Raw genomic sequence first — 14565 nt, 5'->3', positions numbered from 1 at the left:
AAAAAAAAAAAAAAAAAAGACCATTCAAAATAGCCAAAGTCCAAATACTGGTTCAGAAAGCCCTGTGGCATCCTGTCTGACTTGAGAGAGTTGCCAGTAATCTCTTGAATTCTTTTCTGCAGTTTAATAAAAGCGATGGTTACTTTCCATGTCAATCTGCAGAATGGAAAAGAAACTGTGGTATCTAATATCATTGTTGGTAAATGTTAAGGTGGGTAAAATTAGGCTATTTTAGTAGTAAAACACCTTGAGATATTTTGTTGCTGTACTGTTATTTTTCTCAATTAAAATACTAACATTGTTGCTGTTGTTAGGTGCCATCAAGTTTGTTCCTACTCATAGCGACCCCATGTACAACAGAAGAAAACACTGACTGGTTCTGCCCCATTCTCACAATCATTGTTGTGCTTGAGCTCATTGTTGTAGCCACAATGTTGATCCACCTCAGTGAGGCTCTTCCTCTTTTTCCCTGACCCTCTACTTTACCAAGCATGGTGTCCTTCTCCAGGGACCGATCCCTCCTGATAACATGTCCAAAGTATGTGACACGTAGTCTCATCATCCTTGCTTCTAAGGAGCATTCTGGTTGTACTTCCTCCAAGACAGATCTATTCATTCTTTTGCCAGTCCATGGTATATCCAATATTCTTCGCCAACACCATATTTCAAAGGCATCAGTTCTTCTTTGATCTTCCCTATTCATTGTCCAACTTTTGCTTGCATATGAGGTAGTTGAAAACACCATGACTTGGGTCAGGTGCACCTTAGTCCTTAAAGTGACAGCTCTGCTTTTTTAACCCTTTAAAGAGGCCTTTTGCAGCAGATTTGCCTAAAGCAATTACTAAAACAAAACAAAAAAACACCAAACCCATTGCTGTCGAATCGATTCCAACTCATAGAGACCCTATAGGACAGAGTAGCACTGCCCCCATAGAGTTTCCAAGGAGCACCTGGTGGATTGGAACTGCTGACCTTTTGGTTAGCCAATGTAGCTCTTAACCGCTATGCCACCAGGGTTTCCAAAGCAATTATAGAGGTGTTTTATTCCTTCTTAGTTTTTTCAACTTTTTTTCTTAATTATGACCATAAGATACACATAACCTTCATATATACTTACTAAAAGTTAGCATCGCTTAACTAGTGTGATTATAGCATTAACTTTGGGGAGTTTGTTAGAAAAAAATTCCCACCCCCCTTTCCTAAAGGTTCTGCTTCTTCAGGATATAGAGGAGCACAGGTATCTGTCCTTTTGTTAAATACACAACTAAGGTATTAGTAGGTCACCTTTAAAATTATTTATTTATTCATACATACAAAAAGTGTGCATGAATCTCTACCAACTACTAAGCAAAGACAGAAAGGAAAATTTAGTAAAGATAACTAACATTATCTTGAGTGAAGTGTTCATGATTTTTTAAATTGCATTAACATTTTACATTATCAAAAATACTATTAGGATATTAATCTTTCAAACTGTCAGTGAGTAATTGAACATAGACAAAAACCTTGAAATCACAGGACCTGAAAGTTGGAAAAGACATTGAATGATTTATATCCCGTGAAGTGTTTCACAGAATTCACGTCATCATTTATGAATTTAAGGCCTAACTGAGAAGACCATAATATTTTGTAAAATTACCAGAAATGGACTCTCAATAAAAGGCATGCTGATATTCAGCTTCATCAAAATTCAGCATGTACCATAAGAAAAAAAATTGAAATAAATGACCTGTTTGTCTGTAGAGAAAGGGGCAGAGAATAGGGAAAATAATTTTTAAAAGAACATACGCAACACCCCGGAAGTGCACAAAGTGCTTCTCAATGAAGATTGGAACCTGGGACACAATGCAGGGGCCATGCTCTGCTTCTCCAAGCTGCTAGGTCCGACTTGCTCCCCAGCCCTGCACATGCCACCCCACCTCCCACCTCTGTGGGGCCACTTGACCATTCCTACATGATCAGACCTGAGCCAGTTTTAGAAAATGCCCAGACATGAGAAAGGAGAGATTTAGGGGTTGTTTTTGTTGTTCTCCAGAATCAGATGCCAATTTTAAGATTAAATGTGTGTAGAGTTTATGAGAGGAAAGAAATATCTGTAAAAGAAAAAAGGGGAGGGAAGCAGAAGTGTGGCTGAATCTTTAGACTACAAACTCCTTCAGAGGGAAGAGGGCACTAAGGGATGCTGGGTGGAAGTGTCCTAGAATGCACTCTAAGGAAGATTTAGAAGGTTGTCATGGATGTCCTGAGACGAAGCTGACCATCTGAGGAGTCTGTGCCTAACATGAATGGGCCTGTAGTGATGGATTCCACAGTGCAGCAGTCAATCAGGGTCCTTGCTCAATTTTGCCCCTTCCAGCTGGAGGTCTGCATGGCTCATTCTCATGGGCATCAGAGAGATCTATTCAGTATATGGACCTCAAAAACGCCCCATACTGGTCACTAGACTGCCAGTAGTAATTCATAGTTAAGTTAAATTAATTTATGACACATTTGCAAGCTTCTAGCATAGCTATGTTGACAGTTCAAATATAAAACTAATTTGAGAAACGGGAGCTGCATCATTTACAGAGAAGGTTGCTGTTATTTTCTGTAGTTACCATGTTTAGGTTATCAACAGGATGTATTTTGCTAGTATTTTGTGATGGATTCTTCATTACTTTGGAAAAGCAAATATTTATTTGTGTGTTCTTACATCTTTTTATGGCAGAAATTACCTTTATTGTAGGAAGTTTGATGATTGGTTGCACATATTGGATCTTTTTTCTGATACAAAAATTTAGCCAATGTGCGTATTTTTGTATAAAACAGAGTTTGGCTGTTAAATATAGAAGGAACACATCAAATACATTAGGATGAACCTTTGAATGAAATGTTTCTCAGTCTTAACACAGAATTCCATACATCAGGATAAATGTATTTTATATATAGGTTTAAATATGGACACCTACGGAAACCCTGGTGGCATAGTGGTTAAGAGCTACGTCTGCCAACCGAAAGGCTGACAGTTCAATTCCACCAGGTGCTCCTTGGAAACTCTATGGGGCAGTTCTACTCTCTCATAGGGTCGCTATGAGTCAGAATTGACTTGACGGCAATGGGTTTGGTTTTGTTTTTTATGTACCAATAACCCCCTTAAAACATGAAATATTAATAATAAGTTTTTATAAGCCAGTTATTATTTTTTTAAAAGGCCAATAATAAGCTGACTTTGTTTTTATAATTTAGCCACCACCACCCACTTTTCTTACTGAGATCACATCTTCCTACTTTCAACACAACAGAAAAAAATCGTGAAACTAAATTTGCTATTTATCATCCCATTGTCTTTCTTTATAATCTCACTACATACATAGACATAGATGTGGACACAGACATAGATATAGATATGTATAAAGTTCCTGGATCATGCAAACCATTTGTGCTTCACTACTCACCAAAAGTTTGGCAGGTTGAACCTTCAGAAGAAAGGCTGGTAACCAGTTCCTGAAAAGAGGACAGCTAAGAAAACCCTATGGAACTCAGTTCTACTCTGTAACACGTAGGGTCGCCATGAGTCAGAACCAAATCCACTGTAATTGGAGGGGAATGGGTATATATATGTATATGCATATATTTGTATATACATATACATACATATGTGTTGTATCTTTATGTTTGTGTAAACGTATATAGATATATGGAGTTATTTAATGTTGATAATGTTAACAATTTATATAAATAAACATTTTATGAATTCCTAAATCACCCACTTTTAAAACTTCTTGGGAACCTGTAGCACTTCATGTGTTTAAAACTGTAGTTCTTTCATTTTTGTTCTCATTTCTACGTCATGTACCACTATGTGAACATATGAAAACTATAGTTGTTTCATCAACCTCAAGTAGATATTTGTTGCTAAAATTTACAACATACGAAATTTTAAAGTTTAACTTTTTCAACTTCTAAATGAATCAGTATTAAAAATGAATCTTCAAGGAAGTTTCTGCAACTAATTGTAAGAGTTTAAAATAAGAGGAATTAAAAACAAAATACAGCCTCTGGTAGGATGTGACCAGGTCACTTATTAGGATAAGCCAACATCAACTCCCCCACGTGTCTGTCAGTTTGTCGTACTGTGGGGGCTTGCATATTCCTGTGATGCTGGAAGCTACGTGGCCGGTGTTCAGATATCAGTAGCATCACCCATAGTGGACAGGTTTCAGATGAGCTTCCAGACTAACAGACACTAGGAAGAAGACACAGCAGTCTACTTCTGAAAAGATTTAGCCAGTGAAAACCTTATGAATAGCAGCAGAATATTGTTTGATATCATGCTGGAAGATGGGCCCCTCGTGTTGGAAAGCACTCAAAAGACTGGGGAAAAGCTGCCTCCTTAAAGTGGAGTTGAATTCACACAATGTGGTTTATTTATATAAATTCTTAACATCACCAACATTAAATAATTTCAGATATCTATGTCTATACATATGTTTATACAAACAAAGATACATGCGCACAAACATATTGGTAACAAATTATGATTAACATTGTAAAGAATGGAAATTCCAGAACACTTAATAGTGCTCATGAGGAACATGCACATAGATCAAGAGGCAGTCATTCAAATAGAACGAGGGGTACTGTGTGGTTTAAAGTACAGAAAGGGGTGAGTTAGGGTTGTATCCTTTCACCATATCTGTTCAATCTGTATGCTAAGCAAATAATCTGAGAAGCTGGACTATATGAAGAAGAAAGGGGCATCAGAATTGGAGGAAGACTCATTAACAACCTGAGTTATATAGATGACACAACCTTGCTTGCTGAAAGTGAAGAGGACTTGAAGCAGTTACTGACGAAGATCAAAGATCACAGACTTCAGAATGGATTACACCTCATAAAGAAAAGGAAAATCCTCACAGCTGCACCAATGAGCAACATCATGATAAATGGAGAAAAGATCGAAATTGTCAAGGATTTCGTTTTACTTGGATCCACAATCAACAGCCATGGAAGCAACAGTCAAGGAATCAAAGGACACATTACATTGAGCAAATCTGCCACAAAAGACCTCTTTAAAGTGTTGAAAAGAAAAGATCTCACCTTGAAGACTAAGGTGCACCTGACCCAAGCCATGGCGTTTTCAGTCGTTTCTTGTATATGGATGACAAATTAGAAAGACTGAAGAAGAATTAATGTCTTTGAATTGTGGTGTTGGAGAAGAATATTGACTATACCATGGTCTGTCAGAAGAACAAATAAATCTGTCTTGGAAGATGTGCAACCAGAACGCTCCTTAGAAGCAAGGATGGTGAGATTATGTCTCAAGTACTTTGGACATGTTGTCAGGAGGCATCAGTCCCTGGAGAAGGACACGATGCTTGGTAGAGAGTTAGCAAGAAACAGGAAGACCCTCAGTGAGATGGTTTGACACAGTGGCTGCAACAATGGGCTTAAGTACAACACGATTGTAACAATGGCACAGAACTGTGTAATGTTTTGTTCTGTTGTAATAGATTCACTATGAGTCAGAGGTTTAAAGTAGCTATGAGACATACCTCTGAAAGAATCTCCAATAGATCTTTCCTCAGCAGGAGGTTTGGGGCAATTTGATCTGATGAGCTCAAAAGTATGTGAGGAGATTGGGTAAAAAGAGTAATTATAGATTTTAAGATGGAGAAGATATGTGAAAGCTTCCCTAGTAAGTGAGTAGGAACGGACAAGGGAATCAAAGGAGAAAAAGATACTGAGTTTTGGCAACTGTAATTAGACACATGCCTGTCCTTTCCATCCAGTCAATTCCAACTCACAGCAGCCCTATAGGACAGAGTAGAACTGTGCCATAGGGTTTCCAAGGCATGGCTGGAGGATTCAAACTGCCAACTTTTGGGTTAGCAGCTGAACTCTTAGCCACTTTGCTACCAGGACTCCATAGTTTTAAGAAATAATAGAGTATGTAGGTACCCATTAAACGGATTCACCTGTAGGTGGTGGTGGTTGTTATTTGCCATTGAGTCTACTCCAACTCATGGTGACTCCATATGGAACAAAACAAAATATTGCCCATGTCTGCAAATTCTTTATGATTGTTGGTATGTTTGAGTCCTTTGTTGCAACCATTGTGTCAATCCATCCTATGGAGGCTTTCCCTTGTCTTCGTTGCCTTTACCAAACATGATGTCCTTCTCCAGTGATAGATTCTTCCTGATAACACACCCAAAGTAAGCAAGCCCAAGTCTTGGACAATATTCTGTGATCCATATTGCTTTCACTGGCTAATTTTTGGAAGGTCACCAGTTTTCTTCCTAGTCTGTCTTAGTATGAAAGCTCCACTAAAACTTGTCCACCTGGGTGACTCTGCTGGTATTTGAAATACTGGTAGCATAGTTTCCAGGATCATAGCAACACACGAGCCACCACAGTACGAAAAACTCACATATGGGTGGTAGTTGATAAAGATAGCACAAAGTAACTAAAAAAAAATTACAGGCCAGTATTACTTATGCTATTAAATAAAATATTAGAACAGAATCAAACACTTCTTAAAAATAAAATAAAACATAACCAGATAGAATATATTCTCTGAATACATGGTTGACTCTATATGAGGAAAGACATTCATATAATATACCATATTAACAGAATTATAGAGAAAAAATACATATGATTATCTCTAAAATGCTGTAAAAGCATCTGACAAATTCAACATAAAATAATTAAGAATACAACAGTGAACAATTCCTTAACATATTAACATATATGCATACCTATACATTTTGATCCCTAACATAGCATGTTATTAATGGTATTTCACTACAATAATTTTTTAAAAAGGCAAGAATGTCATGTTCTCCAATATGATTTAATATTGTCTTGGGGCATTAGTCGATGCATTAAATAAGAAAATTAAACTGGTTAGGCTCTGGTAAAATAGTGTTCCTTGAGTGTAGGCATTTGTTAAAGTGTAACAATCACTCTGGGCAAATGTCAAAATGTTTACCTTTCCCTGCTTACTTAACAGAAGAATTAGGGAATCTTTCTCTGATCTTCACCCTAAGAACCTGCTGGGACCCCTGGAGGTAAAACTCATGAAAATCTGGTGGTTCCCCTAAGGAAGGCCTCCTAGAGGTTGTTATCTCTCAAAAAAGTTCATGTCTATTCTTCAGCAATTAGTCAAATGTCTTTAGAGAGTCCCTACATTGCTTAAATAACACAGGAAGCACCAAAAGAAGATGGAAGGAATATACAGAGTCGCTGTGCAAAAAAGAATTTGTTGGTGTTCACCCATTTCAGGAGGTAGCATATAATGAAGAACCAATGTAGCGAAAAAAGAAGCCCAACCTTTACTGAAGACACAGGTGAAAAACAAGACTCTAGGAATTGACGGAATACCAGTTGAGATGTTTCAGTAAACAGACACAGCACAGGAAGTGCTCACTTATCTAGAAATTTGGAAGAAATTTGGAAGACAGCTTACCTGGCCAACCAACTGGAAGAGATACATATTTGTACCCATTCCAAAGAAAGGTAACCCAACAGAATGTGGAAATTATCAAACAATATCATTAATATCACAAACAAGTAAAATTTTGCTGAAGATCATTCAAAAGAGGCTGCAGCAGTATGTAGACAGGGAACTGCCAGAAATTCAAGCTAGATTAAGAAGACATAGAATCAGGAATATCATTGCTGATGTCAGATGTATCATGGTTGAAAGCAGAGAATACCAGAAAGGTGTTTACCTGGTTTTACTGACAATGCAAAGGCATTCGACTGTGTGGATTCTAACAAATTGTGGATAACATTGCAAAGAACGGGAATTCCAGAACACTTAATTGTTCATAGGAACCTGTACATAGATCAAGAGGCAGTCATTAAAACAGAACAAAGAAATACTGCTTGTAAAGTCAGGAAAGGTGTACATCAGAGTTGTATCCTTTCATCATACTTATTCAATCTTTATGCTGAACAAATAATCAGAAAAGCTGGACTATAAGAAGAAGAATGCAGCCTCAGGATTGGAGCAAGACTAAATAGCAAACTGTGATATGCAGATGACACAACCTTGCTTGCTGAAAGTGAAGAGGACTTGAAGCACTTACCGATGAAGATCAAAGACTATAGCCTTCAGTATGGATTACATCTCAACATAAAGAAAACAAAAATCCTCACAATTGGACCTATAAACAACATCGCAATAAACAGAGAAAATATTGAAGTGGTGAAGGATTTCATTTTATTTGGAGCCACAATCAACACTCAGGGAAGCAGCAGTCAAGAAATCAAATAACACACTGCATTGGGCAAATCTGCTGCAGAAGACATTTTTAAAGTGCTAAAAGGCAAAGATGTCACTTTAAGAACTTAGGCACACGTGACCCAAGGCATGGTGTTTTCAGTCACCTCATATGCATGGGAAAGATGGGCAATAATCTTCACCCTAAGAACCTGCTGGGACTCCTGGAGATAAAACTCATGAAAGTTTGGTAGTTCCCCTAAAGAAGGACCCCTAGGGCTTGTTGTTTCTTGAATAAGTTCAAGTCTGCTCACCAGCAATTAATCAATTGTCTTTACAGAGTCCCTACAAGTTGCTTAAATAACACAGGAAACATCAAAAGGAGATGGAAGGAAAACACAGAGTCGTTTGCCAAAAAATAATTGGTTGACCTTCAACCATTTCAGGAGGCAGCATATGACCAAGAACTGATGGCACTGAAGGAAGAAGTCCAAGCTGCACTGAAGGCACTGATGAAAACCAAAGAAGAATTGATCCTTTTGAATTCTGGTGTTAAATTATGGTGTTGGCAAAAAATATTGATTATACCATGGGCTGCCAAAAAAATGAACAAATCTATTTTGTAAGAAGTACAGCCAGAATGCTCCTTAGAAGCAAGGATGGCAAGACTATGTCTTACATACTTTGAACATGTTTTCAGGAGAGATCAGTCACTGGAGAAGAACATCATGCTTGGTAAAGCAGAAGGTCAGCAAAAACGAGGAAGACCTTCAACAACGTGGATTTACACTGTGGCTACAACAATGGGCTCAAGCATAACAAGGATCATGAGGATGGTGCAGGTCCAGGCGGTGTTTCCTTCAGTTGTACATAGGACTGCTATGAATAGGAACCAACTCAATGGCGCCTAATAACAATACCAAGTCGCTGGCTGCATTGGTGGTTTCTGCCCCCTGTAAATTCTGATTTATATGTCAACCTGTCTCTAGTTTTGGAGCTGGCAGTTTACCCTGTGACCTTAATTCTATGATGGATCTTTGAAAGTTGTTAATTTTAAGTTGTGCATCTTTTTTCTTGTTGTAATGACATGCAAGGTCTTTAGCTGTTTGATTGTAAGCCACAATTAGTATAATTTTAAAATGTCATTTACACTTTGCTGTATTTCTGTTTAGCAATTAAAAGATGCAAAACCAAGTGGAACAATCATTCCTATTTCTCTGTGAATCCAGATGTTACTTGCATTTTGTAAGATTTGAAAAGTGTTCCATCAAGGGTTGGAAAATGTGCTGACCTACAGAAAGATGAAATGTCAATATGATAATGAGAATGGCTTTCATGCTCAATGAGAAGTCAGTCATTTGATCTCCTCAGTTGCCTTTGAAGATGGCGATAAGGAAGCCCGTCAAAATGTTTATGACAAACAGCCTGTCAAGTTTTAAATGGACAGAAGAATGGAGCCAGAGGTCACTTCATAGAGCCACTCATTGGGAAAAAAACAAAACAAAACAATTACAACCCCCAAGCTTCCATATTTCTTTATTCTTCATTAGCAAAGACTATTCCCTTTTTTCTTCCAACCACAAAATCAAGAAATAAGCATGTTGACAGTAAATGTGCCAAAGCATGAGGATAACACTCTTCTCTGTAGCATTCACAAACGCATTCAATTTTAATGTTCAATTCACTCTTGAGAGAAGTAGAAACACTTATTACTAGAAGGACCAGAACTGCAGCAGTTCTGACCGAAACTGTATCTCTAAAAAAGCACCATGAATTATACCCCAAATTACTTACCTCCAGAAGAAGAAAAAAGTGAATAAGGAGACTATGGCTGTCTGATTCACTTTTGCCTCCTCAGCTACATCCACTGTGTTGAGAAATCTCCATTTAAGGTCTTGGTTTTAGGGACTATTTGGGAGTATGAGAAATTACTCAAGAGAGGTAAGGCACTAGGGGATCCTTTGTCCTTCCTGGAGGCTGGTAACTTGCCTCATACTGATACCATCAAAGCTATTTCTGCAGCAAGAAGTTAGAGGACATTCTGATCCCATGAGCAGAAACGAACAGGGAGGGGAGAAAATTATAAGTGTAGTTATAGATCTTAAGATATATATGTCAAACATACACACATGCCAAAGGGTTGTGTAGGATTGAGGGAACCAAGGCAACAAAAGAATTCTATGTTCTGTAACCGGCAAACGTGGCTAGCCCCTCGGTAGTTTTAAACCCAGATAACCAAAAACCCTGTGCTATCAGGTCAACTCTGACTCATAGCAACCCTATAGGACAGAGTAGAACTGCAGCTGGTGGATTTGAACTGCCAACCTTTTGGTTAGCAGCCATAGCTCTTCACCACTGCACCACCAAGGCCCCAAGGCAAAACAAAGATATAAATTTTTAAAAAATTAAAAAAAAAGAATAACCGGAACTGTGTTAGAGGGGAACCTGGATAATTATGAAAAATGCCTGGAGAAGTTACTAAAAATACCAGTGCCAAAGTTCCTACGCTCAACCTTTCACATAAGTTTTTGTTTGTTCTTGAGTGTCCGAGGTATAACTAATCTCCAGCTGTGGTTGGGGGAAGGGTAACTAAACTAGAGCCAAAGATTGTAACTGGACCCCCATCTCGGCAATCTTTCTGTTGTTCTATACCAGCACTTTTATATTTAATGGAAAGATATTTTACAAACACTTTTGTGGCTAGCTTCATTCAGTTAATGTAAGTTGGACTTCCTTCCATGTTATTATAAATCAATTTATTTTTTTCAAGACATTGTATGATACAGATCGTGTTACATAAATGTTAATTAATTTAAACACACACATTAATGGAATTTAGCTTGCTTCACCTTTTTATGATTCCCCACCAAAAAGAAAAAGAAAGTAAACGTGTACTTATTCTTAATAAACTAGTTTATAAAAAAAACTAGGCAAATGTATTTCAACTCTTAGCTTTATGACATAACAGGCAAGCGACTTTGTTAAATCCTATGTCTTCTCTGGCTTGTTATCTCATTTTTAAAAAAGGAATAGCAATAACCCAGTGCTTGTGATGATTAAAATGCTTAAAATAGTTTCTGGCACATTATAAGCACCATTGAAGTGTAGAATAGAATCCTAGGAAGGGATCTGAGCATATTTATATAATTGATGAAAATTATTGTGCAAAGTGGTTGTAAGAATCATTGATGAAATATTATCAAATTGAATCTAGCAATATATTTTTAAAAGGATCATTATCAAGAAGAACTTTTTCCCAGGAATGCAAGGTTGTTTCAGCACCTGAAAATTAAGAAGTGAAAATCAGTACATGTAATTATACTTCTGTCTGACCCAGTTTGAGATCATGGTTGAAAAACTCTCAAGTCTCCTTTGCAGGCATTTTGCTAACTCCATATAAAACCAAAAACCAAACCCAGTGCTGTCAAGTTGATTCCGACTCATAGCCACCCTATAGGACAGAGTAGAACTGTCCCACAGAGTTTCCAAGGAGCGTCTGGCGGATTCAAACTGCTGACCCTTTGGTTAGCAGCCAGTAGCACTTAACCACTACACCACCAGGGTTTCCAACCCCATATGACAACTATTTATTTAGCAGGCTCTGACATTCCTGGTTTACAGCACACACAGTCCCCCAGATGCCTAACACCTAGAATGGCCATTCTTCTTTGGGCCTGTGGAATTTTTGAAGTACTCAATGCCCAGACAGCCTGTGAAACCTAGCTAACTCTTCCCTGCTTGTCATACATGAGGTATCTCCTACAATTTCAGCTTTTGTTACTCTGTCACCAGATGTAACCCCTTGTTTTGGCCATCTAGTGCTGCTATAACAGAAATACCACAAGCGGATGGCTTCATCAAAGAGAAATTTATTCTCTCACAGTCTAGTAGGCTGGAAGTCTAAATTCAGGGTGCCAGTTCCAGGGGAAGGTTTTTTCTCTCTGTTGGCTCTGGGGGAAGGTCCTTATCATCATTCTTCCCTTAGTCTGGGAGCTTCTCTGTGCAGGAACCACTGGTCCAAAAGAGGTGCTCTGCTTCTGGAGCAGTATCTTGGTGGTATGAGGCCCCCATTTTTCTCTGCCCTTTTCTCTCTTTTATACCTCAAAAGACATTGGCTGAAGATATAATCCAAATTAACATGACTACTGCTAATGCCATCTCATCGACATCATAAAGACAGGATTTACAACAGGTAGGAAAATCACATCAGACAAAATGGTGGACAATCACACAATACTGGGAATTATGGCCTAGCCAAATTGATACACATATTTTTGGGGACACAGTTCAATCCATGACACCCTCTATGAGGCTCTGCCTTGTAGCCATCTATCATTTACAGCTGAATCTAAAAATGCATTTGCCTTTCAGCTATCCAAGTATTTTAGGGTTATGTCCTTCCACTCAAAGAATGATTATAAAACAATTGCCACTGTTAGCTGAATAGTGAACAGTGACTGCTGATTCTTGATATCTTCTTGGGGGGGCTGCTCTTGCAGATGGAACTGCCGTGGGTTGGCATGCCTGTATTTTAGCTGGATGTGCTTGCTGTTGAGTTTGCTGGTGTTTGCCTATCTCTTACTCCCAGCAAACCAACACAGTGCCGTTAAGTTGATTCCGACTCATAGCGACCCTATAGGACCGAGTAGGACTGCCCCATGGAGTTTCCAAGGAGCGCCTGGTGGATTCGAACTGCTGACCCTTTGGTTAGCAGCCATAGCACTTAACCACTATGTCACTATCTTACCCAAATTCTTCATCACTGGGAACCTTGGGTAATAATAGTCTCAAAATAATTTAATTGGAGAATCTTCCAAAACTACACGCTCGGGCATTAGAAGTGTAAGTTTGAAACAGATGTTCTATATGTCTTGGTGTGGGCCATATGGTTTAGGCTTATTTTGGAGAGTTAGGGTTTGGCCTCCTGCTTGCTTATTTGTCTCTGGAGCTTTGCACCAAACTGCGGCTCCTCAATTGGCTCCCCAAAGTAACGTGTCATGTTACTCTTGTGAGGGTAGTGGCCTCACTTGCTTTCTTTACTGTTGCGTACCTTGGTGCTGTTGGCAGCAATTTTCATGGACCCTAGACCCTCAAAGGTATCAAGGGATTGTTACATCCCTGGAAGTCAGTAACCCAGTGTTTAACCTAGAGGGGCAATAGAATGAATATCTAATTCCTGTACCCCCAAACACTTACTGAAGTTACCTACCCAATTGCTTAACATTGCACAATCTCTATTTGCAAATAACTTTGCAGTTTCAGAGAAAAGGGTAACATTTTAGGAAAAGCTTTAAGGACGTAAAGCTAATAACTATCAAAATATGTAAACAATTATCAAGTAAAGATCATTTTTTAAAAAAGGTACAAGTCCCAAATAGTTTTAAAAAATTGTTAAAAAAGTCAAAACCAGACAGCTCCAATGTCGTGTTAACTATTTCAAAGGATAAAAAATGAAGGAAAACCTTCAATTAGTATTGAAATGAACACCTAAATATCATAAAGGCTATTATAAAAAAGAAAATTATGGGCTAATATAACTCATAGTTAATGAAGTATTATATAAAACAATTTATTAATAAAGCAATTGCTCATTATTAAAAACTAATAAAAAATGGCAAAATGGGATTTAGTTCTGGAATGCAGTTAATTAAATATTAGGAAAGGCAGTCAAAGAACAACCTATATTAATAGGTATGAGGCAAAATTCATTTAATTATTTCCATAGAAAATCAGAATGTGTTTTTAAAACACAACACATACTCCAAATAAAAATGCTCAAATAGAGCACTTGATGGACATTTTTCTAAACATGACCTGTACATATATACAAACACCTTATTAATAAAGTCATTTTCACTGATACCAAGAAATTGGCAAGAATGTACATTATCTCCTATACTATTTAAAAATATATTAGGGAATTAGGCACTGTAATTAAGCAAGAGAAGTCAGTTATATGAGAAAAGAAAAAGCAAAATTTTATTTACTTGGTGGTGATATGACAGCACACAGAGAATATATAGGAAATCATTGACAATTTAGCTTATATAATAAAAAAAATACTTAGTCTTGTAACATAATATAAAATCATCACGAACAAATCAATTGTAAGTGGGACATACAACCTTAGAGAAAATGCCTGTAAAATCACATCAGAGAAGGTAAAAACCTAGGAAATCAACTCAACAAGCAATACGGAAATATATCATTGATTGTAATATGCAGTCACTGGAAAACCAGTTTTTCTTTTAAGTTTCATAAAAAGTTATATACTTACCCATTGGCCCAAGAATTGCACCTCTGGTTTTGTTTTCTATAAAAAGCAATATTTAGATTCATACAAAATCAGGAAC

Source organism: Loxodonta africana, chromosome 2, assembly GCF_030014295.1.
Source record: "Loxodonta africana isolate mLoxAfr1 chromosome 2, mLoxAfr1.hap2, whole genome shotgun sequence".
Taxonomy (NCBI): domain Eukaryota; kingdom Metazoa; phylum Chordata; class Mammalia; order Proboscidea; family Elephantidae; genus Loxodonta; species Loxodonta africana.
The sequence above is the reverse complement of the archived record's forward strand: the minus strand, read 5'-3'. Positions refer to the sequence as shown.